This window comes from Struthio camelus, chromosome 1 (genome assembly GCF_040807025.1).
Source record: "Struthio camelus isolate bStrCam1 chromosome 1, bStrCam1.hap1, whole genome shotgun sequence".
NCBI lineage: Eukaryota > Metazoa > Chordata > Aves > Struthioniformes > Struthionidae > Struthio > Struthio camelus.
The window spans coordinates 187,401,788-187,429,703 of NC_090942.1; positions in this window are offsets into that span (position 1 = coordinate 187,401,788).

Below are 27,916 nucleotides of genomic sequence, written 5' to 3' on the forward strand. Positions count from 1 at the left end.
AAATCGCGCCTTGAAAGTACAGTCTGTTATCAGTTTATTTGTCCTGCTAGATCTTAAAAATGCACTCATTTTAGTTTTTCTTAATACTAAAAAAATGAAATTTTATGAATTCCTCATTTTAATATGTCATATAAGGTTAATAATTTTTCCTCCTTTTTTTTTTTCTTTCTGCATAAATACGAGTCCTCTCTTCATCATTGGTCAATCTAAAGAAAGCAATATGTTGCAACATGAAAATGCAGTCTTGGGCTCAAAGAACCTTTACTCCTCCAAAAAAGTGTAGTTAACAAATAAGAAAGAGAAAAAGTGAAAATTTGTGAACTCAATAGGTTTAAAATCAGTTATAAGCTACTGTTCAGCAAAATGGAACTATACTTTTTTTTCTGTAAACTAAACACAAAGTTTATTAATGTAAAAGTTGCTTTAGAATTTTTAATCATCTAACTTTTTTGGTTGCATAATTTAAAACATTAAAATTCACAAATTATAGGATACTTTGGTTCTAAAAGCCAATTTAAAGAGTGCTGTATTTAAAGTAGATATTTAAAACTTAAAATAATGTTAGTATCTAAGCTTAAAGCTGTAAGCTGTCAACACAGACTACCTTTGCCCTGATTGAAGAAAGCCATTAAGCATTACCTCATTAAAGTTTATTGACTTAAGCACATGCTTAAAGTCAATCATGTGCTTAAAAGCTGCTCCTGAAATAGATCTGGTTTCCTGAATGCTGAATTTAATTCTACCATGTATTGTGTTGAATGGATCATTGGCAATTAATACTGTTGCTTTGTTCCAGGGAAATAAAAAGTGAAAGACACTGTGTTCCTGAAATGGAAAGAGGTCCAAGGGGCCCAGTGATGGATTCACGTAGAGAGAAGGGAAGCTATGAGGGAAAAAAGTCCAAACGAGAAGAAAATCTGTGGTTAGTTTGTTTCTGAATCTAGTTTCTTTTTTTTTTTTTTTTTTGAGGGGGGGGGGGCGAGGGAGGGTTATGGGTTATTCTTTCCCAAAAGTTGTTCATTGCCAGCAAAGCTCTACAATTCTTCTCCTCTTACCCCACATTACTATTGCCAACCTTACACCGATAGAGGTCTCCTAGAGAAACTGAAACTGCCCAACCTGTTTGTACGGCTCATTAAAAAAAGCCCTGTCTTACCTATAATAAGGTGAATACCTTCACGTTCTGAGTGATTATATCACGCGCTTCCTGACCCCATGCTGCACTGTGCTCACAGCAGTGCTAAAACACCTGTAGGATCAGCGCAGCTATGTGGCCCTGAGCGAACCTTGTACTCTGTCTTTTGTGTCAGGCTTGAACTGAATCTGCTCCTCCATCCTTCTGGTAATGCATCATCACAGCGCCTTAGTTTGATGATGCATTGTACCAATACATCATCATAGGACTGTCAGTCAGAAGATGGCATCGGCTTGGATAAACAGATCCAAGAGCAGGTTCAGTTTAATTACAGCACAGAAGGTGTCCTGATGTTCCTTGGAGACAAAATGCTTGTGCCAAGAATTAATATGCTTTGCATTGCTGTGCAGTGGCCTGACAAATATGCTGAAGCATCTGAAGAGCGTTCACACAGACTTTGTCAGGAGAGTAATTCTAAAACAAAAATGAAAAGTGAAAATCCTAATACCTTCTTCCAAAAAAAACCCCACAGACTCTAGCTGTAATCTGTATTTCAGCACTTCAAAGAGGCTTTGCAAGGACACTGTCAGGTCAGATTTGGCTTATCATGTAGGCTATATAAAAATAAGCTGCTATTGGAGGAAACAGTTTCATTATTTTTCTAAAGAACAAACATTTATCTTTTGTGAAGTTGCGAGAAGTAAATACACCAAGCAGATCGCTGCTACTTGTGGGAGCAAAATTTGCCACAGAAAAAAGGTATACACCAATACTTTTCTAAGATTTAATTTGATTTAGGAGTCACTAAGGCATTTATTTATTTATTTTCTCATTTTACTTTAAAATGAAAGCGATTGGGAGATGTTCACAATTCATTCCTAGATAACTGATACTTAATAAAGGATTATTACAAGGTATTTTTTGATGTTTTCTTTCTTTTTTCTTTTTTCTTTTCTTAGCTAGTAGACAATTCACCAGAGTCTTTGCAAACTGAACACTACAGCTTGCTTCTAGTATAAAAGCCTCAAAAAGTATAATTATCTATTTAAACAAGAGTTCCGTATTCCTTAGTAAAGTGAGCTTAAATTTTTTGGCAAAGTTTCTAGTCAGACAGAAAACAGCACAGTTTATGTACAGCATACACACAAATATGTTTTAGCTTCCTTAGTACTTTCTCTCATATAATGTTTTTGTGTATGTATACAGATATACATATACATACCTATATATGTGCACACATATGCAAGAGTTAGTACATAAACAATAAAACCAATGCATTATTCCACATGCTATTATATCAGCATGAAATTAAATTTAATTTATACCATTCCCAAATTGTCATACGTTAGATTTTTGTGCTGATAGCACGTTACTGCATTGTAAAGCTGTAAGGGAAAAGGCAGAACTTTTGACTTCTCGGTTACAGAGTTTTTGCAGGGAGAGATTTAGCCCTATGTTGCAAGCATTCTCCTGCTATATTTGTAAATGCAGAACTGGAATTTTGACAGTTTTTTGTTTGCTTGTATATTTGTTTTTACCTAGAAATGAATGGACAAAAGCGTAAATTGCTGGGGTTATCAACTCAGATGAATATTCTTTATCAGAGGATTACCAGTGAAGGAGTTTTTATTTTATCAGGCTAATTATTAGAGTCCTTAGAAATCGAACGAAACCCATTGTTCTGGGACTTGAATGAAATGCAAACAGAATGAAAGATCTTATGCATTTACAATGTAGACAAGGCAGCTAAAAAATAAAGAGACAAATCTACAAGCAAGGAAATGAACTCCATGTCTGAAAAAAAAACCCTTTCCACTGTATTTTATTGTGACATTTTTTTTCCTTGTTTTGTTTTCTGAGTGGAGTTTTTCTTTCTTGATCTGTTATTTCAGTTTTCTCTGTGGGGACAATCTTAGGAGGCAAATTTCTAGACAAAAAAAATAAAGGATGGGGGGGTTAGAAATTAGGAGTCTGGGTCTGGAGACTGGGGATTGCAGGAAATAAAACACACAGCTAGTTGCTTCAGGGAAGAAGTCATTCTCCATATCACCTGCAAGAAAAAAATAAAATAAAACTAAAACCAAAGAAATCTTTTGAGAGTTCAGCTGTTCCTTGGCCTTTAATTTTTTTTCTGCAACAGCTGCCCTGGTTTAAGTTTTTGCCCAGCTTATCCCCATAATTCTTTTCCTGAGAATCACAAGGCTTGCAGAGATCAGGAGCAAGGAAGAACTCTCACAGAGAAGCTGGTTTTTCCTAGAACTTTAGTAAAATAATGTACACTTAGCAAAAGAAGATATTCTTCTGCTAGAACAAGTAGTCAGAGAGGGATTTCAGTACTACACCATTATGCCTGTGTTATCGCGCGCTAAAAACTTTCTCATGTAGGAAAGAGCTATAAGATGTATCCATTCAAAATCACAAACTGAGCTATACTAAAAATATTGTCCCATGTAGGGCAAAGTTGTTATTAACACAGAAAACTTGTACTAAAATTCAAAGTGAAAGCTCCCTTTTGCTTGAGAATAAGGGGCATCAGACCAAGGGTTTAAGAGTCAATCTCTAAAAAGTCCTGTAGGTGCATTCCTTGCAACCTTGTCACAAGGTCATCAAGATCAAGGACCTTGCTGGAGACCACCGTTGATCTTATCTGACATCTTCTCCTGGGCTGCTGTTTGTAGAGAGCAGGGCATGGAGAAGGAGAGGAAGACTTGTGCCTGCTGGAAGTTTACCTTACAACAGACTGAAAACATGTTTGGCATGTCCATCCAGACCTGGGAGCTTGGAGATGCCCTTAGGTCCTTCAGTTTAGACATTGCAGGAGATAACTAGGCATTGACAGAAATGGGCCAGTTCACCCATCGGGTTAGTTTCTTCACAGCTGTTTTTCCAAGCCGTCTGCGACACACAAAAGTCATCACTGTCCTGGTTTATATTCAGCTGAGGTTTTCATAGTTTTCATTACCATTGGTGCTAGAAATATTGCTTTTTAATGAAAGCTTAGATTCTAGAGCACAAATTGCAAAAGATATTCAATAAGGGACGACAATTCAACTAAAAAGAAAAGTGCACCTGATTTCCATCATGTGAGTGGAAAGCAGTACAATGTACAATTAGAGAAATTTGAAAACAAATTGAAGATTAGTTCAGTTTTGGAAGTAATCTAAGGTGTTATTTTCAAACATATGGGAAGCATTTTTCCCCTTAATTACTTTTTCCTCTGTCTTTGATAAATTAAGCAAGATAGCAGAGCTTCTATTACCCACAGTTTTTTTTTCTCTGTCTTTTTTTTCTTTTTTTTAATCATTTGACTGTAAGGATTTCTGGCACACTGTGTTGCTCCTATCATATGGTTTGCTTTAACTGATAGAGACATTTTATGTGTTAAAACTCTGCTGCTGTAAGGCTGTCTGCTAGTCTAAAGCTCAAATAAACATACCTCAGGAGGAGGCAAAACTTTCTGAGTTTTGCTTTTTTTTTTTTTGGTTTTGTTGTTTTGAGCGGTGGGGAAGGAAGGAAAGGGCACAGAAATAGGAGTACTGTCGTGGTTCCTGATTTGTTAGCATTCAGGTCAGTAGACAGTAGCAGTGCTGCTTCGGAGTGTTTTTCTCCTATTGTTGTAGCCTATCCAGTCCTGTGACAGAAACATCAAGAAAACTTGGTTTGTATTTGTGTTTTAAAATATCTGCCAGAGTTCTGATATATTTTCATCTTGAAGCACTGAGCAGCTAGAAAGACAACTGAATTATATAAGAAACCGTTCCCGAAACAAAGATTCTGCACTCTTTGAAGAATAATTGCCAGCAGCCATTCATTTACAAATATATGCAGAGAAAGATAGCATTCAAATTGTATTAAATAGTATGAATCAAAATGTGATGAATCTGGGTACATATGCACACAAAGCAGAATTATTTTGTGCTACCATACTCCTCGTTTCTTATGGCCTTGCACTGGCCTCTACATATCTGATGAGAGCCCTACATCAAAAATGCAAAACTTACTTGGCTGCCTGCCTGTTACACAAAAGGTAAAGCACACAAACAGGAAGAAACTAAGATCTCCTTATACACCCGGGAATTTCTGAGTAAAACTATGTGGCGCACACAAAACCTCTGAGAGATGACTGGCATGGTCTATACTTTTTACCTCCTGTTTCTTTCATTTTGTTTTTTGCTTCTTTATAAACAGGCTGCCAAGATTCACAATCCCAGTCTTGGGAACAGCCCCGTTTTCATTATATCAAACATATCATTCTGTCTCACACATTACTCAGCTGAAGGAAAGAAACTAGCGCCTAGGAAAATCTAAAAACATAAAATGGAAATTATCAGTAAACAGATGAAATACATTGCTTTAATAGAGTCTATGGGGTTACTCTGACAGCCTTTCTCTAAAATGTTATTAGCCACTGGGAACTTGGGGGAATTCAGAGAAAGGATAATAATAATACTTTGTAGTTTTTAGTGCTTTTCAAATAAAGGTCTCAAAACACTTCATAAACATTAATCAAATGTCATAATAGTTCTGTGAGGTAGTGATCCATTACTATTCACAAACAACAAGAGTTCCTTTAAAAACAAAAGCAAGTTGAGGTTGAAAGTGCATTTGAGTGCAATCCAATTAAGTAGTCTCACTTGGTGTTTACAGTTTTAGCAGTTACTTCAACAGGCTGTGGGGAGCAGCTGGGGGATCAGGTCAGCGCTGCACTAGGAATCAATACTCCCTCATATACACCGTACACTTCACTGAGATGTCATCTAACATCTTCTCGTGCTGTACGTGAAGCATCCATGACTTTGAGTCTGAGGATTTTTGCTGCTACCCTCATTTGGAAAATAAAGGATCGCACCTCTGTGCTCAACCAAGCCTTTGAAAATGTTTGCCTCAGCTTCCCCAGTCATAAAATGAAGCAAAGATCCATGAGATGAGAACAATACTAGGACTAGTTATGTATGGGAAACTCTCTGAATACGAAAAAAAATCACTATGATAAGATGGTTTCATGAAATGAATATACAATACATGATGGTAAAGAAGCTAGTTAGGGAGGGTTAATGACTATGCAATAGAAGAGCATCTTATTGCATAGCTATGGAAAGTAAAAATCTTTTTATGAGTGTGTATTATTTAACTGTCTGATTCTAATAATTACTCAGCTTTGGATGATGCATGTACTGTAGCTGCTATAGTTAATATAGGTTGATGTGACTATATGTCAGAAGATAGACTCAAGTGAGAAATTAATTATTACAATGAAGGTTATATGCAAAGTCCGACTGTTTAATTTGTATCTAATTGTGGGGTTTAGATTGTTTTTATTATTATATATTTCTTCATCTGCTATATTTAGTTATTTGGTTAAAATGTTTATAGATATATTTTAGAATATCAGTTCATTATTGGGAACAGTTTCAAGAAAGCTTAGCAGTCATATCATGTAAACATCTATCTTCTAATTAAAACTCAATTAATATGTTTGTAGCAACCGCTGGCTGTTTAAAAATTGCCTAATGAAATCTAAATTTAATCCCTATTAGAAACACTTTAATTTAAATTTGATCTTCCACTTTACATTTTAAACATAAAAAGAACCTCAAGAAGGAACAGCATCGTAATCACAGAAGATCTTTAGCTCTACTTGATCAGTCTTCAAAAAGTTGTATTATTGTGATACTTTGCAGACCAGGACAAAAAGATTAATAAAACTACAGCAAAAAAAAAAAAAAACTATACTTGAATGATATGTAATTTCCATGCTTTTAAAATGCACTTACTTGTTTCCCTTACTTGTGTGGGAAACTTCTAGTTGGTCAGACTGGTTCATCCACACAAAGCCTCTGAAAATCCAGGCAATCCTGCCTGTGAAAACAGGATTTAACTGAGTAAAAGTAGCAGGATTAGGCCCAGGACTGATATGTGCCGCTGAGAGCCTGAACTGTGTCCCTGGTGGACTTATACGTTTAGAAGTTGATGGTGATGGTGACATTACTGAAAGGCAAAAGAGAGTATAAAACATCTGCTGGGTAAGAGAGCAAAACAAAACTGGTATGCGCCCCAGAAGGGCTGTAAAGAGAAAAGGGGTTAACATCCATAGCAAATGCAAGAGGAAATAACTCTCTCAAAAACTAAACAAGGTGAAAGTTAGCCTGATAGCAGCGTTCTGCATTAACATCAGGGACAAGAAAACACAGGAGAAAAAAAAAAAAAAAAAGGTTTAGTTCACAGGGAAAAAAAAAAATAGAGAAGGGTAGCAGTCCAAGGTTTCAATAGCTGCTAATTTCATAGCAACAGGAAGAAGGGATTCCTTTTAGCCAGAAACAGGAGCAGGGTGAATTCACCATCTTCCCACCCCTTCATGTCAGCAGGGTGAGAAGGTTTAGCAAGCAGGAGAAAAACAGGTAATGTTATGTGGGCAGGGAAGGTCAGCTTTCTTTCACAAGCTTGTACGTACACTGAAACTATACATACATGAGTACATGTATACATATAAGCATTGTCTGAAGCATGTGGGGGTACCTGGCAGTCCTAACTGGCAGTCTTTCCAGACCTGGTCAGGCAAACTGAATGTGAAGTGTATGTCCTTTTGTTATGTGCACAGTGAATAAAAGTGGGGGTGTAGTTATCTTATTAGACTTGCTCCACACTTGCATGGTAAGTGCAACGTGTCGAATAGCTGCACCTGAGAGAAGGCACTTTTCTGGTTGCCAGCTTTTGCAAAAATGAAGGAAAATCTGTAAACTGTCCCGGTTAGTGGCCTTTGGGACTTTTCAAATGAAAATTTGGAGCCTGGGTCCAATGGACCCTTGCCTTACAGTGACACTGATTAACTCACAACTATCTCATCTTCTCTGCCACTGACCCTCAACACTACAATGACCTACATGGTTCTGACCCATCTTCACACTGTTAAGTGGCATGTTATGGGCCACTAACATGTCTGAACAAAGCTGACGATGAAGGATGCTCCTGAACTGTTACCTTCTTTTTTTATTGCAATTTCAGAAGTGTATGAGTCACTGTGTGTATGTGACTGCCCTCTTTCTGTCTCCAAGCTCAGTCGCAAAATTGCAGAAACACGGAAGAACAGTAGACATGAAAGTGTTCCCATTCAAGTACTGCCCTTGTTTTAAAACTTTTTTTACAGGTACATGATAAAGGCTACAACCATCTGCCAAGTATAAAAGGGACAGACTGTAGGTCTTCACACACATTATGCAGTGGCTTCAGGCATAGAATAAGACTTCTGTGACTTTAAAGTCTTTGAAAATGCTTGTTCTGTCAGCATAGGCATCCACAAAATAACATTTTGTATATTTTTGAGTGCTTAGTTCCTTTACATTAATAAATAAGGGATGTTGGGATTTATTTGTAGAAAATATGTATAAGAATAATACTTCACATGGAAAAAATAGCAAGAAACTAAGAGAAGTATTCATCTCTTCTACAAAAACAGGTATCCAATCGAAACAAGTTGCATAGCTCCTTTTACACTAACTGAAGAGAGACAAGTACTTCCAGACAGCTATTTTCCTCACCTGTCTTAAGCACCTATACTGCGGTGCAGGAAACGCTCTCGAGGTTGTCTGCATCTCTTCTTTGGCTACAGAGGAAAACTTCAAGATTAGTTTTAAAAAGAAGCTTAACATGTGAATGGCAGAAAAACCAAGGTGAATCTCACCCTTTGTGTTTGGCTTACTTCAACAGAAGGTCCATTCTCCTCAGTAAAGGATCTAACTGGAACCCCTGCTCACTTTCTTTGCATTTCTTAATGCAATCAATAAGCGTGTCCAAAACACAGTGTGGGATTTTTTCAATCTGTTCAGTCTTCAAGCATGAAAAAGGAAGTTCCAAGGCAGTGCAACCTCCAAAACGTCTTCCTTCCTCCACACAAGCTGTTCAATTCATCATTCTATCACTGAAATTTATTTTGACTTAGACGCTACTGAATAGATTACAGTGCCTCCTATGGAGAAATAAGCTCTCGTAATGGGATCCTTTACCTGAGCACATTCGTCTTTCAGTATCATGATAAATAATATTTGTCTTTCTACTGCACCACATTTATCTGTGGTTATGGTCTCTGATTTGCAGTTCTTTTGTCACTCCCTGTGGTACAAATATTGGGGCAGCTGACAATAAGGCAAGTTTATCTGAACAGTCTCCTTCCCAATTATTAGATCTATTCATTGGACTCAAACAAGTTGCTGAAGAGCTCTTTTCTTTCCTGCTTTTCATATTTATATACTTTTTCCTCACTTTCTCAATGGAGCAGCAAAAGGTTGCTGTGGGTAAAACGAGCAGCTGTGAGGAAGAAGAGCAGACAGTGACATCATCATTAGCTGTTTCATTTCCATGTACACATTTGCTTCTTGGGTCTGAACCCATCATGTCCCTGATACAGAGTCACAAACAGCTGTGGAAAGAGTCAGACGTGGGCAATTAAAAGAGAGCCACATTGGCACACCAGGACCGACTAACTGCATCTGGACGTACTTTGAGTTTAGATATGCAAAGGCTGTATCCTCAACTCTTTTAATACAGTCTTATTAATATCCTTCTTGCTGCGTGTAAAATCAGAGTAATGAGGTGTAATTCTGTGTTTGCTTATGCATAGTCAGAAGAGATTATTTAATAGGTCCTATTAGCTTTAAAACTCAGAAAGCTGTGAATTTTAACAGTAGAGCACTCATGGCACTACTGCCATGAGCAAAGTCAAGGCTGAGAGCAAACAAATATTTGCTAATGTTAAGTGAATTATATACATTTGTGAACATGCACACGTATACACATATCTGCTCATGAATACTAGCCAGTACATGTTCATTTCCGTTGGTTTACTGAGTGGCTTTATCTTCATCATTACCTTCTCTTTTATGTTTGATGTTCCTTTTATAATATATTGTCTCTTCAGCAGCTTTCCGATTGCTGTAGTTAATTTATTATAATTTTACAACAAATGTTTAGTACTGTATAATGTGGGTATCCCCACATGTTACTCTTGTCATGTGATCCCATATTTATGTACTCAGTATGTGGTGGAGGGCATTATGTTTTATTTTTACCTACATGTTACGATTTCCATTTATTAAATTAGGTTTTCCTGATCCTCAACTAAAAGAATTACAATTTTAAATGCTATATATCTTTTAAGTGATCATCTTGCCAGTAGACTCCTTGATATTTCGTTTTCTGTTGTTATCAACAAGTTAAACAAATATATATTATTCAAAGCTATTGAATCATTTTCTCTTTTACCAGAAAATAAGACTGTATATGTCCAAAAATTCATTGAGTTTAACACTATCTTCCAACTATATTCCTCTGCCAGGAGGATATCTCCCTTATTATTGTTCTGTAATAAAATTATGTGCACACTAATATAAGAAGTTGGAAGGGTGTTATATTATCCTAGCAGTAGGTCTCTGTCCCTTCTCCTCACATCTAACTTATTTCTTCCCTGCTGGAAAAGTCACATCAGTGTCTTTTCAAGGATTAAAAATTGGCAGTTTAAAAAAACTAGTTGTGTGAAAAGTAGAACTAAGGAAGCTTGATTTCCTGTGGCTCTGTTTCACATATACGCCACAACAAAATAAGTCTCTTCCAGGTCCCTTCCCTTCTAGGCCAGAATTATGGTTATATTGAATAAACAGTGCGTGTGAACCTCTGCCTTCTGCTTGCTGGAACGCGAACAGAACAAGCTGCTTCTCTACTGCTGGTAGAGCAATCAAATTACAAATTCTGTGTGTAGCCTGTACATCATATTATATAGGGCTGTTATAGGAACTTCTTACATTTGAGATCTCTGTCCTTTTGTCGGAGTTGACTTTGGACAGTGATACACAATCAGGAGGCAGATAGACACACGCATGTGCAGAGCGACAGACAAAGATTATGATATAATAGCTTCTGTTTCTTTGAGAAAACAGTTAAAAAAAGAGAGTTGAAACTGCTTAGAAGGACTAATATACCTTTTTTTTAAGAATAGCAGTTTTTTAAAAATAGTTCAATACAAATGTAGCTGGTTATGCCTCCACATCCAACATTTTCAACAACTGGGAATCTTTTTTTAACTAAATGATACACTTTTATTTTACTGCTGCTTACACATTCATGCTTTCTCAGTTTTACTGTTATTTTGATTCCAGTGTAAAGGACATGTTAACAATACACACTTAAAAACACTCTTTTCCCAGGTCCTTATCAGCACAGCTTCTCAGATTCTGTGTTGTGCCATCAAAAGTACTTGTACATTATCTAGACATTTCAGTATATTTTAGATGCTAAGTAGATATGTGATTTACAGTCACCTTGAATATTAGATCTCATAAAGAAAATAATATTGAAGGTTCTCTAGCCATGAAGTAAAAAGTGGAAAAATAAAGAAGAAATGCATCAATAATACTGTAAGTCCTGTTTTGAGACTAAATATATTCTTGATTTGACCTTAAAATTACATGAATACCACATGTGAAGACAAAAAAAAGATGAAAAATATTAATATATAATGAAACCAACTAGCATTTCTGCACAGGCAGAAGCCTTATGTGCTATTAAGAACAGTGGAGAAGGAAAAATAGTGTGTATTAACTGGCTGCAAGATGATTATATTTCTCTAATGTCATTGTCAAAAAGCAACAATAATCAAGAGAGGTGTTTTCAATAAAGAATAAGAAATATGAGTACTGTTGTTCCGCACCCCGATATGACCTTATCTAAAATTCTGGACATAATTCTGTTTATCCATATTCAAGAAGCCCAAACTATAAAGGATGTAGAGAAAAAAATATTAGCATGATAGAGGAATGGATACTCAATCATGCAGAAGAAAATTTGTCTAGAAATATGACGGCTGAGCAGTGACATAATTGCTTACAAAACATATACTGTTGACACAAAAACAGGTAAGTGTAAATTGGATATGAATAAACTGAGTTTGGAAATAGAAAGTTCACAGAGTGGAATATGGTACTGTAGCATGCTTCTAACAGGAGTAGTGAGAAGCTAGTATAGTAATAAGCTTTAAGCAATCTATTAATACTTACAGTAACAGATCACTTGCTAGGTGTCTGGACTGCATGACCTAACATTCCTCCACAGTTTTATGCTACGGTTATATTTCATAAGTAAGAGATAGCTGTTTATATTTCTTCTCAACATGAACTGTCAAAAAAAAAAAAAAACTGGAAGAAAATTTGAGTTGAAAGGGTCTATTTGTAAATTTTGCTATGAATGGCATATACTGTTTGAATTTAAATAGAGATGGAAATAACAAACACGGAAGAAATCACTATTTATTTGGATTGTTCAGTCATATACTATTTAAGAAAGAGTGCAAAAAACAGTCCAATATTTTCATCAGGTATGACTCCTGAAAGGACTGAGCTCCAAAGGTGCTAGATTGAAGGACCATGTAACACTGTGCTGTACATAATTAACACCAAACTTAAGCAACTTTGACAGCTGAGCATAGGCACTGTGCTGAACACTGGATATAGACAAGTTGTTATGGCATTCCTTCCTTAATTTCTTTTTTTTGTTGTTTTTTTTTGTTTTGTTTTACTATCTTCAAGGAAGAAAACTTATTGCACATGGGCTACTGCTTTCCCATCAATTTATGTTAAATTGTTTATGGTTCATATTAGGCATGAGAAAAAAGAAAAAAAAAATGCCTCTCCCTTGAAAAGCTAATACTTCGTGGGAAAAGGTTTTGATACAGCATTCTACTGAAATACCTATTGTAGAAAGACAGATAGGAAAATAGGAAGAGAAAAAAGATCAAGTTCTCTGCTGGTTTGCGTAGGCCTGTTCCCTTTTTTTCAACAGATATATGATCCCCTTGAACAAGTCAAAATCTTTAAGCAAACTCACCAGCAGCTTGACCTCCATGAAAGCCTGAAAAAGGAGAATGTTGTACAGTGGCAGAACTTTACTGAATTGCAGCTTGGGCCCAAGATTCACATGGGTTTATCTCATTTGCCTCCTTAGATCCCACTTTAATCAGTCTCATTTCCTAGCAACTGGTTTCATTTGTTTATCTCCTCTGCTGTGTGAGAGATATTGGTCAAGAATGAGACCAGCATTAGTTCAATCAGTGCCTGCTTTATGCTTGATAATCCTTCCTAGAAGAAAGAAAAAATATGTTTGCCACTAAGCAATGTTCATTCAAGTGATAATAAAATAAAGATTTATGATTTATGATGGATAATGGCTAACTTCTTGCCAGAGATTCATCCAGTCCAGTAGCTATCAAACCTACTGGAAGATTCAAACTCCTGATGGTTAAGGAAGCAAGACCCCTCTGGAGAGAGTTTGGGGAATTTTCTGTTATATTTTATTAGTAGAGGAAGTATTCTAGAATTTCACTGTAAGCAAAGATGTCAGGGATACAGAAAAGCTCCTCTGCAGGTAGGATGTATACTGGAAGTGCAGCAGTTATCATTTATTATCATCTTTCTACAGTCATAATATTAATTTCTCAATATCTTTGTCATGGAGATAAGCCTTTGGATTAAAATAAAGGTACACAATATTATAGCCAGCATGAAAAAACAGCTGTTCCATACTGTTTCCACTTTTATAAAAATCCTACATACACTGATTAGTGGGATGCAGAACAGGACAGGAAGGCCAATAAAGAGTTTTAAAGCTTGTCTGAGACATAATTTTACCTATATGTTGTCATACAAATTGCAGTTGAGATACTTAGAGATTGTTTTTGTTGTTGTTTCTACTTATCAATTATATCAGAATAATTCTACTGAACTCATTGGAATCGTGCTTCATTTATACAAGTATAAGAGTAAGGCCCAAGTTTCTGAGGCATATTCAAATTCAGCTGCATTAACTTCATATAAGGGGATCTTGCAGAAATTTCTTGCTTGCACTGGTTTACTTTATACCATATAAAATGTTAAAAATGTAGCTAGCTTCTGTTTTGAAAGTGAAACTACACATCAGATCACAAAGATATAGAAATGAAAATTTCATCTAGCTCGTATGTGGTGAATATTTGAATTAAATCAAAAGCAAAATATCATTATTTTTTATTTTTAACAGAAGTGTTGTACAGATGAAGAGATAGTGTAAACTTTTAAGGAAGATGAAATTCAACTTCATTGAGCGCTAGCAACACCAATCATTATGACTTGAGTTGATAGCTTGTTCTGTGGCCTCTTACTGTGGCCTATACAATCAATCATCTACTTTTGGAGAATGAAGAAGCAAAATCTAGTGTGGTGAAATGGCCGGATGATCCTAAGAAAGGTCCTCTCTGGATGTGATGAATGAATGTAAGAGATGAGAATATAGATGACAAGAACAGATGTTCTTAGGTAACATAGATGTATATCTCAGCTTTCTTCATCCTGCTCATTGGAAAATATAGGTCTATATGATGTTTCCATGCATGACTACAGTTTCCAACTGTAAATCCAACTTGGTGAGTATTTTCTCTTACTGAGACCTCCAGTTTCTTGTCCTTCAAGATACTGAAGTTAAAAAAGGTTACAAAATAAAGAACCTTTCTCACAAGTCCAGCTGAAGAATTCTAACCTGACAGTCACAGAGATTTTATGGTGTATGTGATGGACAGCATGCCAAAACAAAACACACAGGGCATAATCTCCAGATGTGCAGATGTGTATCTGGCTGGAAGAACACAAATATGTTGCTTAGCCACTTTTACCTTTTTTCTGCTCTTGAAGACAGCCAGAAGTTAAACCCATTCTCAAAGAGTCTACAGCTTGTGACTCAAATCTCTGCTAAGGTGGACGAGGGGTTGGCATTCCTTTAGGGTATATCTATAATCAATAGATATGGGTAGACTGTTTCAACTATTCAGCCCAAGAAAATGTTTTAAGGTACCTGGACTGAATTGCCCTTAGTAGGTTGCTTCCCTGTTCGTCCACAGAATAAGGAGGAGGTGCCAGAAACGATAAGAAAATCTAAAATTGACTTAAGGCCTTCTTGTGAAGGTTGAATACACTTCCAATAGGTCACTCTTTATTATGTTGTAGTACCAGATGGTGCATTATGGACAGACCTCACTTCATTGTGCCAGCACCCTGAGGGACCTGCCCTGCCATTTCAGTCAGTGCTGTGCTGAGTTCGAGCTAACATGCCCTGATTTAGCCCAGCAATGACATAAGTTGCTTGTCTGCTAGCTTTTCAGTCCTGTTCTTTGCTTAATCTTAGGCAGAGCAAGCTCGATTAACTGGTCAGACTTTCTATATCTTTTTCCATACCTCCTTTTCTCTCTCTCTCTCTCTCTCTCTTTTTTTTTTTTCTTAGTTAGCTTGAACTTCCTCTTCAGAAAATTCTACTTACTGATGTCCCGTATAATAATATGTGAGATACACATATGTATCTGAGCTGTATATTTGCTAGAAATTAACTCTTCATTTACCATGAAATAGTAAATTTCAAACATTTCTGACTATTCTTTTAATATTCATGCTCCATGTGAAGATGATGGTGGGTGACCTGTATAGCTATTGAATGGATCAGTGTTCCTTCTCTAAGGCTACTAATTTCTGTAATTGAAACTCATTCCAGCTACTTTCTAGATGTTGCTTAGTTAACTTATGCCCATGCTGTTCATTTTCCCATGCAAATCTAGCCTCTTGGCTGTGAAATCGAATAACTTGCAGCTCAAAGACAGTGCCTTTAAACATTCCCCTTTCAAAAATGAAGCAAACTACAGACTACTGACAATTTTACATATCAGTGTGTAGAAGGGAGGTCAGATTACGAACATAACTACCAAAAGGTACAATGTATATCAGGGATCTGCTTCTGCCTCTCTTAACTATCTTTAGCATCAGATATAGTTCAGTGACATTATTCACTGCTTTATATATTAGCATCAAAATGAGAAGCGGTGGCACAATCTTGAAGCAAAATCATGGTGGAACATTTTTCCTGTAGCCACAGTCACTGCTAAACAGTCTAAGAAAGCAGATATTAATGATCATTTCATTTAAAAGGAAAATTGATATCTGCTCACATGAGAGAGTTATCTCACTGATTACAGCAAGGTTAAGATTTAACATTATGTACATTTTACCTGGATTTACCAACACTATTTAGCATAGGGTGATGTGGGGAGTAGAGAAGCCTCTGTTCTTCAACCATGCTTTTATTGCTCTCAAACCACATCCCTGCATAAGTCTTGCTGTCTGCTGAGGAATAAGTGGTATCGATAATGAATATGCTATTTTCAAATGCGTTTGTATAATTTTCTGTACCATCCTACTCACGTGAGGCTTTCCTTAAGTAGCCACATGGGAGAGGAGCTAAAATATACTTTTGGAAGCATATTTTATTGCTCTGTGTCTACAAATGTGCATTAAGAAAAGACATTCAACTGGAGCATGTGGTTATTGTTAACACAATCCACAAGTCATTAAGTACAGTAAATAATTTACACATCAGAAAATTGATTGCTACTCAGAAATGATTGCAACTCCTGTTTATTGTATTTTCAAACGTTTTCCCCCTAGAACAGTCAAATATGTTCACTTTGAGAAGCTTTAAATTTGTTTAAGAAAGGAGCCCAAGATACAGAAAAGCATTACTATCAGCCTTTGTGCAATGCATTCATCTAATATGCTACATAGACTAATGGCACAGAGACAGCCTCTTCAGGGATGTGAGGTAGCTGTTTTCATTTTCATCTCAGCAGGAATTTTGCTTGTAAGAGACGTGAGAGGAATAAGGGTTAAAATGAATTCAGATCTTTCCCCTGCCTCCAATTTCATTTTCTAGCTTGATATCCCAGTGTTTTAAAACTGTTAACTTGCTTAAAGTCAGACTTTAGTCTGGATATAGCGAAAAGCTTAAAAGAAAAAATATTATATCGTGGTATGGGCTGGATTAATTTAGTGGATCATTTTTTTTAGTTCATATAATAGCTTAGGAACAAAAGGGTGAATAACATCAATGCCTTTTGCTTATTTTTCTTAACTTACTGTCTGTCAAACCTATTAAAATTTAATGTATAACATTGGCCCTTTTTACCCAAAAGCTTGGATAACTTCAGGGTGCTAATGTTATTTCTGTTAGGAGGAGAAATTGATTATGAAGTCTAGTATTTCTTTGAAACAGTTTTAAAAATTAAACTAAAAGCTTTTTCTCACATATCTTTATTTTCAGTTAGGACTGCAATACCTCTGTGAATTTCTGGTCCTTCTTAGCTGCTTTCTTCAGATTTTCTCTCTCTCTTTCCCTGGTGAACAGACTTCTACAAAACATCCATTCATGAGAATCCTCTACCCATTTGTTTAACGTGCACCGGTATTTTGTATGGTACCAGGGTTGCTGTGGTGGCAACTATTGTTACACACTCTGGCTTTCTTAAGGGGAATATCTGTTTCTTAACTGTAGTAAAAGTAAAGTATCAGCTATAACAAATTTCAAATGTTTGGAGAATTCTGGTAAACTCAAAATAGAGATAATTTATACACTTTTGTCTTATCGTTTCTATTCATTTGACAGAAAGTAATAATAAATTATAATAACCTATTGAAAAATATTCTTAAGGTTTTAGATTTCAAAGTAAGAATGACAGTGTTCTCATTTGGAAAGTCTCACCTTCAGGAATCTAGCAAGATATTGATTGTTGCAACCAATTATGTCACCATCTGAAAATGTAATTAAAAAGAGCTTTTGCATGACTTACTAACTGACTAACCGTGAACAAAGAAGTGCACACATGGGGACATATTTTTCAGTCCTTAATCAAATGAAACCCTATTGTTTTCAATGGTAGTTCCACTCAATTAAGAACCACAGATTTGGCCCCATGCATTATAATGCACAAGGGCAAGTAGTGGCATCAAAGTCGGTTTTATGAGGAGAATTAGCTTATTTTCTATTGAATATCTGTGTATAACAAAGACAAGAAAAAAGAACCAATTCTATACTTTATTCTTCATGATGCTTTACATACTCATCATCACATTAAAGTACATTGTTGTCAGGATCTATACAGTGCTGTAAAATAAGAGAACAAAAGTATCTTGTACTTCTGCCTTTTCGCTTACTTCAATCATCCATCTGTCTTCTTTGCAGTGTTAGTTTCTGTTATTGTTTGGTATGGAGTTTAAAAAGAGGTTTCATAACCTGAAATGTGCTCCTCAATCTGGTAAACTAAATAGCTTTACCTAGCCCTCCAATCTGCATTCAGAACATTGACTAGAAGCTGAACTAAACTGCTTAAGCCTAGATACCTACTGCCATACTTTATAAAATGAAAATAATCTTCATGGGCTGGCAGATATGTCCGCAGGATCTATAGAAGACCACTGTAGAGCAGTAGCTGTAGACCGAGCAGGTCATCCTAGGGCATGGCTCTCAGATACTTCCCTTTAGGCAACTGAATTGAGGTCTAAAATTTCACTTATTATCACATTCTGGAGCTTTCTCCAGACTGGAGAAGGATTTGAAGCTTTGAAGGAATAAGAGCACATTCCAGTATTTATCTTACTTACTAGAAATACTTGAGTGCAGTGTTAAGGGACTGTCCTTCAGGGTTCCTTCCACCTCTAGAAGAAGCAGCATGGATCAAGAATTTGGATCTGGAAGCAGGGAGCACTGAACTAATCGTGCAGATCTCTGTCAGCCAGCAGTTGCCCCCGATTTCTCTGTGAATGAATAGCAGACTTTGACAGTCAGTATTCCATAAAGGTGAAGAGCTCTGTGACTTTTCCCATTCCCTTGTACAGTTTGGATGTGTGTTGTGTCATGGCAACAGTCTCCCTTTGATACAGTATTTAAGTCAAAACAGTCATCGAGTGACGAGACCGCCTGAAAAGCCCAAAAAGAGTACTAACAAAAAATGAAAGAAAATGACTAGTAGCCAATAACTTGTGAATTGGAGACCCCATTTCACTCTTGGTACCTTAGCCAATACTGCTCATGAGTATAAAAGGAGATTCCAGCTGAATACTTAATCATTTGAAAAGAACTTCTATTCAGACTCACCTATGCACAGTACAGGATTTTCTGTGCTGCAAGAGAAATACATTAAAGTAAGCAGCACTAAAGAACAATCTCAATTCATAGTCCTGAACAACTACAAAAATGAGTCAAGTAGAACTTTCCCAAAATGTAAATCCTTTTTATACGGGAAAGTTTCAAAAAACAGATCATTCTATAACTCAGAGTCTAAGCAAATGAACTACAGTGTGTTCGGTTAAAAGTAACCTCTTGGGCATAAGATGATTTTATCACTCCCTGAACTACTTATTCTTTATTTTTCAGTTGGGAAATGCAGTATCGTTATAGACAACTGCCACAGTGCAATAGGTTCATTCCACCAAATGTCTTTAAAAAAAAAAAAAAAGAAAGAAAAAGAAAAAAATGTCGACAGGTGTGTCTTAATCAGTTTTGATGTGTAATTAAGTTGTTTTCTTGAGAAGTGTCTTCTCACTTCAGCTTTACTGTCTCTTGTGTAATTTCCAGATGTATCGTCACATCTTGGAAGAAAAAAAATCTATTTTGGGGATTATATACAGCCTGACATGAACTCACACATAATCATATAAATGCCATGAAAAATTTACATGGCCCAGAAGCTGAAGAGGAATGAGATTTTTATCCTCCCAGCAGCACATTTCATGTTCTATTCAAGCCTATGTTTGGTCATTTTATTGTGGTAAGATATTGACCTTACACTTTAGAAAGTTAGCCAAACATATAAAACCAATTTCATCTCAGCACTCTCAAGACTAGAATAACGTGAGACAGCACATAGCAAAACACAGACGTAGTATCGCATACTGAAAGGATTTTTTTTAACATACTGTTTATGGGAAGCACGGCCTATTGCATTGATAGAATCTGATTAGTTAGCAAGAGAAGACGAGGGTTTTTTTGTTTTTTTTTTTTTCCCTTGGGACTTAGGTTGAGATTATAGTGAAGGAAGACAGGGTAAGAAAAAGGAGGATTCTGGCCCCACTGTGGAAGTATTAAGCCCTGTAACAACCTCTGAAGCTACCTGATTCCATCTTCCTCCCAGGCATTGACCTGTGTGGCATCAATCTAACAATTCAAATCATGACTAACTTGATGAGCTGTGAGCTTTGTGATATATATTCTGTAAGGCCTCTTCACATCGTCCTTAAAGGATTAGAAACTGGTAGGAGAAAGAAAGGTATTTAACTCGGATAACTTGAATGAAGCACTTTTTTTTTCATGTTATTTCATCATTCTCTTTTTCATGATTTGTCGGTGAATTGCTAAGTAGGTAATAACCATATCAATAAATAAATGATTTTGTAGCAGTGATAAAAGCACTTCATTGTATTACTTATGTTTTTTATTTTTGCAAAAGGGAATTATCTGCACACATTTCGCTAAAGACTGAAAAGTAATCAGGAAATGTTCTTTGTGACAATAAAGCTGCTAAAACTTTCTATTCACATTTCTGTTTCTAAATGTTTTATTACTTTCTACTTAAGGAACAACATAAAGTTCAACAGTGATAATTGGGCTTTACAATAGCCAGTCACCAGGCCATAAGTTGGCTGTCCCTACCTGCTAAAGTATTTATTTATGAAGCCATAATACATATCCTACAATGTTCTGTTAAGATGATAAGATACTAATTTTCCAAGAAAATTCTGGTCTGGGTGAATGTCTCATTTTTAAAATCAAATACCTATTACTCAAAAAAAAGAGGAAAAAACAAACAAGCAGGCTTGTTTACTTTTAATGCCAAGTCAGACATGCACAGTTAAGTTTTCAAAGATAAGCCTCTGCATACTTGACTGCCTATTTTGGGGATTAACATTAATCAAGGATTTTTTTTTTTTTTTAATTGTCAAGTATTAATTTCCAGTTTTGGATAATAACCTGTCAGCACTGAGTACCTGAAAGCCTAGACGTTCAAGAACCAAGGGGAAGCCTGGCTACTGCAATCCTCAAAGCACCGCAGAGGCTTTACAGATCTCTTCCTTCTCAGTGTTACTACTCTACTTGCTTCAAAATGCTGCATGCTTCCTCTTTTCCAGAAAGGTCCAGTTTAGAAAGAAATTCTTGTTTTTTCTCTAACAGATGATTCTTCCCAGTATCAGACATATGCACCAACTCTCTCAGCTGCTCCTTGCTGTTCAAAGTGCTACTGGGCTGAAGCTCTGCTGCAGCATCTTGATGCCTTAACTTAACTCCCTTTCTAATTTCCTAATCCCTTAGTTTTGGCTCTTTTTCAGTTTGCCACATTCACCGACCTATTTTTCATTCGATTTTTAATCTGCTTATTCTTAATTTCCAACCAGCTTCTCATTTCTTGACTTTTGGCCCGACTTCTGACTGTAGGTAATACCTGTAGGTAATCCGCAGGATCCCTGCTTTCTTTGGAGTTTTTGTTATCTATTTTTTATTATTTTTATTATTATTTATTTATTTCCTGTAGTTACCCATCAACAAGAAGATAACAAGAAACATTAAGATGGTTCGGAGAAAATGTTAATGGCACTAAGAATTAGGAAAACTTCCTCACATACTGTTAGAAGTCTGCAACCTAACAATATCCTGCAGGAAAACAACTATAATCACATGGTGATTTTTTTCAGTTTCAGTACAAGAGAGGATACTACCTCAGGGGGGACTTCCTTATGATGCAATTGTTAGAAGTAACTAAATGTGGTTTTGTTTTTGAAAAATGAAATATTTTTCATCCAGCACCAGAGCCACAGGGCTATACCATACAGGAGGTTCTTTCAAGAGTAAAATGTGAAATAGCCTCGTATGAGATCTAAGTTGATTTAGTTTATAAAACTACGTTAAGAATAAATTTAAATTGGGAATGCCTTCTGAAAAGTCTCAATTTTCTGCAAAAGAAAATTTTCTGAGGGATATATATTTTGGATTGTTCTAAAAGTTTTGCTTTTACGAAACCAAAACTTCACTTCAAAATACTCCTTTACATTATTTTATAGTTCTCCTAGCATCAGTGTTTGTTTGATTATAGCTTATAATATGTGATTGTACATTTGCTGGTTATTGTGTGTTGTATTTTGGTAAAAAATATGTATCTGAGCAGGAAGTAAGACTGCCTGTTTGTCATATCTTGCCTGCTAAACTTTTAGTTTTACGTAATCTAATCTTTGAAGGGCACAGAAATTGTTCCTTCCTCTAGAACAGAGGGCATTGAGATAGGAGAAGGTTCTAGCACGCAAGGTGATGCAGACAGTATATGCATGACAGACACAGCAAACTGTTAGGTTTCAGCACATGTGAGAACCGGGGTAGAATTTATCTCTGTAAACTTCAAGCAGAATTCATCTTGCCTGCTCTGAGTGTCAGTCACAGATTTACATCTAAGCTTTTGTCTAGGCTGCTGTCCAAATAAGCAGGCATCTTGGACTCAGTTCAATTGTTGATTCAGAGATCTAGGGCTCGATTCAGAAACACAGGTGTCTAATCTGAAATATCTAGACAATATATGTAGATATGACACAGGATATACAGGAGACCTTCAGCCTACTAAAGTGACAGCCAGAGATGGTGGAGAATGACCCAGTGCATCCATGCAACACAAAAAAGCCCCTAGACAAAGCAATCTACGGAGATAAAAGTGCATTTCATCTGACTAGAAATACATGTTTGCTAGAGCATAAACAGGATCGATCCTTTCACTGTATTGACTGAAGGCTGGATTCACTTGTGTATGTGTAAATATTTAATGATCTTTGACACAACCTAGCATAGCTCAGCTAGATTCAAGCTACCTATCCAGGAGATCACCCTTTTCTCGTAGTTCCTAGGTCATAAATGCCAACAATTTGTAGATGTCTTAGATACCTAAAGCAACGCAAACAGCATCCAAATGTTGACCGAGTCAAGCTCCAAATTCCCATTGATTCTAAGGGCAATACTAGAACCTAAAAGGCAGAGAGATATATAATAAAGGATGAGGCTACACTGACAAAATCATCTTGTGCCACCTGAGAGTCCTCTGCATATGTAAAGCATCCGCACCAGGCTGGGAGAGATGACATGGGATAAATGAGGGACCTATCCTCCCCTGGAGGGGCAGCTGGAGCACAGATTGGCTACATTAGGACACCTCAGACAACTTTACAGTTATTTATGGGTAACTCAATTGAACTTCAGCTGCCTATATCAGAATTACATATCCTGGATTCACTCTGCAGCTAGCACTGAAAACACTTTCTAGTCATTTCACCATAAAGTAGGCACCTGAATTAGGTCAAAGATAGCAAGCCTGAGAATGACGATTTTTTATCGACTATAGTGGAAACTTTAGGCTTCTTTTTAATGAATAGTTCATTTTAATGAGCTAAGATGTCTGCAATATAGACATCTATATTTGATGAATATCATACTTAAAATCCCCTGAGAAAAGAAGGGAGCAAGCATACAGCAAAGCATCATGGAACATCCCTATGGAACAAAGGTACTATTTGGAGATAACAGCAATGCAAGAAGTCACTTTAAGTTAAACTGAGATTAAGACTGGAGGACAGAACTTATCCTGCAAAACAAAGTAGGCTAGATGTAGATTTAGTTTCAATTCCTCTTTTTTCAGTTTGCCTCAGCCAGTAGACAGGATTTTTCTCTACATTCTGGAAGCTGTTTATATTTTTATATATAGTTTAGAGAGAGAGAGAGAGAGAGAGAGAGAGAGAGAGTATAAAAATGTATAAAAAAAATGTATGTGTGTATATAAATTGCATAAAAGATTGTTTCAAGTCCCAGTGGTGTTCCACAGTACTTCTTAACTTGGTAGTAAATTTCAATGTAAAATATTTTATATCTGTGTGCATATATATGCATATAATGTACTGCTACATTGTTAGAATAGTCCCTGGCATCTTCTTAGTGTGGATCAATTAGTCCACTGACAAGCATTTCCCAAGCATAATTCATAAGTTAGCCTTGACCAGAGATCATTTACTGTAGGCAGCAATTCATTTTTAAAGGATAAGTGACTTAAATCATACGGATACAGTCTGCTCAGTGCTATTTGGCCTCAGTCACAGAAAATATTCTCAGATATATTTCATTTACTAGTATATTGGTACCCAGCAAGTACAATACAGATGATTCAATGCTAACTCCCAGTATTTCCACTTAGAAATAGCAATAAAATATTTAGTAGTACAAAGCAGCAGTTTATATTTTACGTTTTTAGTAATGTAAAGCTTTATCTTTGGAAATTGAAGTAGGTTTACTTTTCAGATAAAAAAATAAAAAAAGCTTAAGTCTTATCTGCAAAAATATAATGTGATTTTCAGTAACAGGACTTTTCTTCATCAATTTCTTCAAACTTTGGAATGGTAATATAAATTTCAGGTAGGCAGTCCTCTCTAGATGTTAAGTTATTTTAGCTGATATGTTGTACAAAAAGCATAATGAACATGACCAAAAAGAAATTCTTAAATAGGCTTTTTAGAATCTGTGAAGGTCATTAGTGGTGTATGAAATCAAGCTTAAAGAGCTCTAATGACAACAATTAGGAATGCTAGAGCAGCCCCATGAGTTCTCCTTATAATTGCTAGTAGCTACCTAAAGTTTAGATACTTGCAAATAATATTTCTAAGCTGTTTTCATAATTCCTTCAGGACACAGAATAGAAGGAATTTCACAATGTGTGTAAATATCTCTTTATCATAGTGTTGTTTGTTAATTTTTCATTTACTGGAACTCAAATATATTTTAATTTAGGGATTCTCTACATAGAGCATGCTGGAATAATTACAAAGCAACTGGAACAATCATTTCCAAATAATGTCATGATTTAGACACATATAAAAAGGTTTCTTCAGGTATACTACTTGACCTCCAACTGCTGCTCCAGAAATTCACCTGTCTTGAATACATCCTGGGTTACATCTGCCAGTCCTGTTCAGGTGTCTTGAGTTCCCCAGATATGCAGGTGAGGCATCCTCCAGAAGAAAAATTACTTCTTATTCATCAGTATAATTCAGTTTAAAGGTTCAGTTCTAAACTGGTGGATGTGGAAACACTTCTGCATTCTCCAGTCTAGGTACTTGTTCCATCCACATCACACCTCTATTTTAGACTGAGGGCTTAAGGTTATAGCAGCATTTCGTTTTCCTTCATATTTAGTTTGTCAGTGATGGAAGAAAATGCAATTTACCTTGATTTAGAAAATCTAAAGGTTAGTATTCCCAAACACACTGTAACATCTATCCTCTTGCTCAGCCTAGACCCAGCCACTGATTTCCCTTTAAATTCATGCACTACTTCGTTCTCCAATGACTTCCTAAATATATGTACTCAAAAAAAAGTCTTTAATAACTTTAGTTATTACAGTAGAGGTCATTAAAACGGACCATTTATCGTTTGAAATGTATATATTAGAACATTAATTAAAAAAATCATTCTAAAAACAGTTTCTATATAATAGTTTTCTACTTTTTTATATATTATTATTTCCACACTGAAAATGAGTATCTTTGATGTAATCACAAGTGCTGATGACTCTGATTCAGTGAGTGACTGGAAAGAGCTGATTTCTCAGATATAAGCAGTCATACTGAATGGGAGAGCCAATTGGTATATGGCTTAGCCAGAGGCAAGATTGACCAGGATTCTTTCACAACCCGAGAGACAGCTGGGAAACACAACAGTCTAAGATGCCCATCCCAGACTGCTCTCTTAGGGGAGTTCAGACCTGTGTATTTAAGTTGTCCTTTAGAGAAAAAGGGCCAGAGCTCTCCACTATAAAAAATATCAGCTAACTTTAAAATCTGAATTCAAAAGACAAGTAGGAGAGTACTCACTGTAAATGAAGGTCTCAGATGTATCTCTCAATCTAGGCATAAATTCCTAATTCCAAAATTCTAATTAAAAGAAAAGATCCTGCCTCAACTGCCACTAACCCTAGAGACATCTAAACTCATTAGGAAAATCCTTGATTCATCTTAGAGTTCTCCACATGCCCCAAAAGCAAGTTGGAGAAACTACCTACCCAGCTCCCTAAGATCCAAAAATTAATGATACCTGGGTATTCGTTCTTACTGGGACTGATCCAGTAAGTGCATTATAAACATCCTACTGCCCATGGACCATCTCAGATTTCCTGAAATCATTTGATTTATTTAGAAAATATAACAGATGCTGGCTTTCTTATAAACTCAATTGCTGCAATGATTAGTGTATTAAATCAGCGTGGAGGTGCCTGCACACCCACCCTTGGCAAATGTCCTGGATAACACCACCTGTTAAGATAATAATGTGTGTGCACATAACGTGTACTGGGATTGAATAGACAAAACTATCTGGATGGTATTTGCCAAAAACTAGTCATGTGGAAGAGGAAGACGACCATCAGCCCCCAACTGATGGTTTCAAGGAGGAAGGTGACAATCAGCTGAATTAAAAAACACCCAGGGAATTTCAGAGACTTTTGCAATAAAGCAGTCAGCCTGCGAAGCAGTATAAAAGTAGTATGCAAATTCATAACAGAAGGGAAAGGCCTTGGAGATGACCCAGCTGCTAATGTGGTGGCTCTGTGCCTGTTAGCAGTGGCCCCCATGACACCCTGATACCAACCCAGAGGGGCAGCGCAGCCTCCCTGTGGGGAGCCCAGAGCAGCCTATACCCATCTGAAAATTGAAATTTGTAGGTTCCTAATTAATATTTGTAAGCATCTAGTATTGCGGTTATATCTATTCTATTACCGATATCGATTCTGAATCTATAGCTCTCTGATTCCCAGTTAATTATGTGTCATTAATAAAGTTATAAACTGCTTCAGTCCTGATTTTGCTTAAATTATTTGAGCTGAGTAGTTTTCCCTGTAACAATCAGGAAGATCAAATTCATATCCCAAAATGCCTTCCTCAACTCTAGCCTTTTTAGATTCACTTGCTTTGCTACTGAGAGAGAAAAGACAAGTTTTGCCTCGGTTTGTCAAATAACAGACATAGGCAGAGCCATAATGAGGTCCCAGGCTTGTATTGCTGTTTGATACCCCTTTCCCTATGTCCTTTCTCTAAATAATATTACCTAACTTTAAATATTTTCTAAGGTATCTTTGTCTGATTATCTTTGTAGTCAATGGAGAGAAAAAGGATTCAATCCATTTGCCATATTTTAGGCATCTCTTTTGGGATGAGATGAACTACATCATAAAATGCTTGATTTTTTCACTGAATATAAAAGGACTCTAATGGATTAAATTCTGTCTGGTCAGAAGAGTACTGCTCCTACTGCTAGCCAAATTTGCCTGCAACTGTACCCTGAATGGAAGAAAGTGCCTGCCTGAAAAACCTGACTAGGACAGCTAAGCACAGGAAAATGTGCATGAGCACCCTTCTGCTTAGTGTTTACCTTTGCTGATTTCTAGGCATGGGTCATTTTGATTGCCATCTTCCGACACACCTAACTTCTTGTCCAACGTGCTAGGAGTGTTGTGAACTCTGATCTACCACACAGCTGACAAAAAGTCAAGTGATGTGATCCCCCTATCCTTGTTGGATCTAGGCAGTGAGCAGTAACTCACTGATGATTCAGATACGCATTAGGGATGTACTGAAATCCTTTCAAATTGGTACTGTGGTTAATATGAAGCAGGCGCTTTATTGTAGGCCTTTCACATATTTAGCATACAATAAATATTTGAGTACTTAATTATCTACATAAGCTGGAAAAGCTCTTTAAAGAAAGAAAATGACTGCACTAAGACACTTACAATGAGGTGTGGAGACCCAGCTTCAAGATGCTGCCCTGAGTCAAGCACAGCACAACCTGAAAAACCTTCAGGTATTCTAGACCATGTTAGCTCAT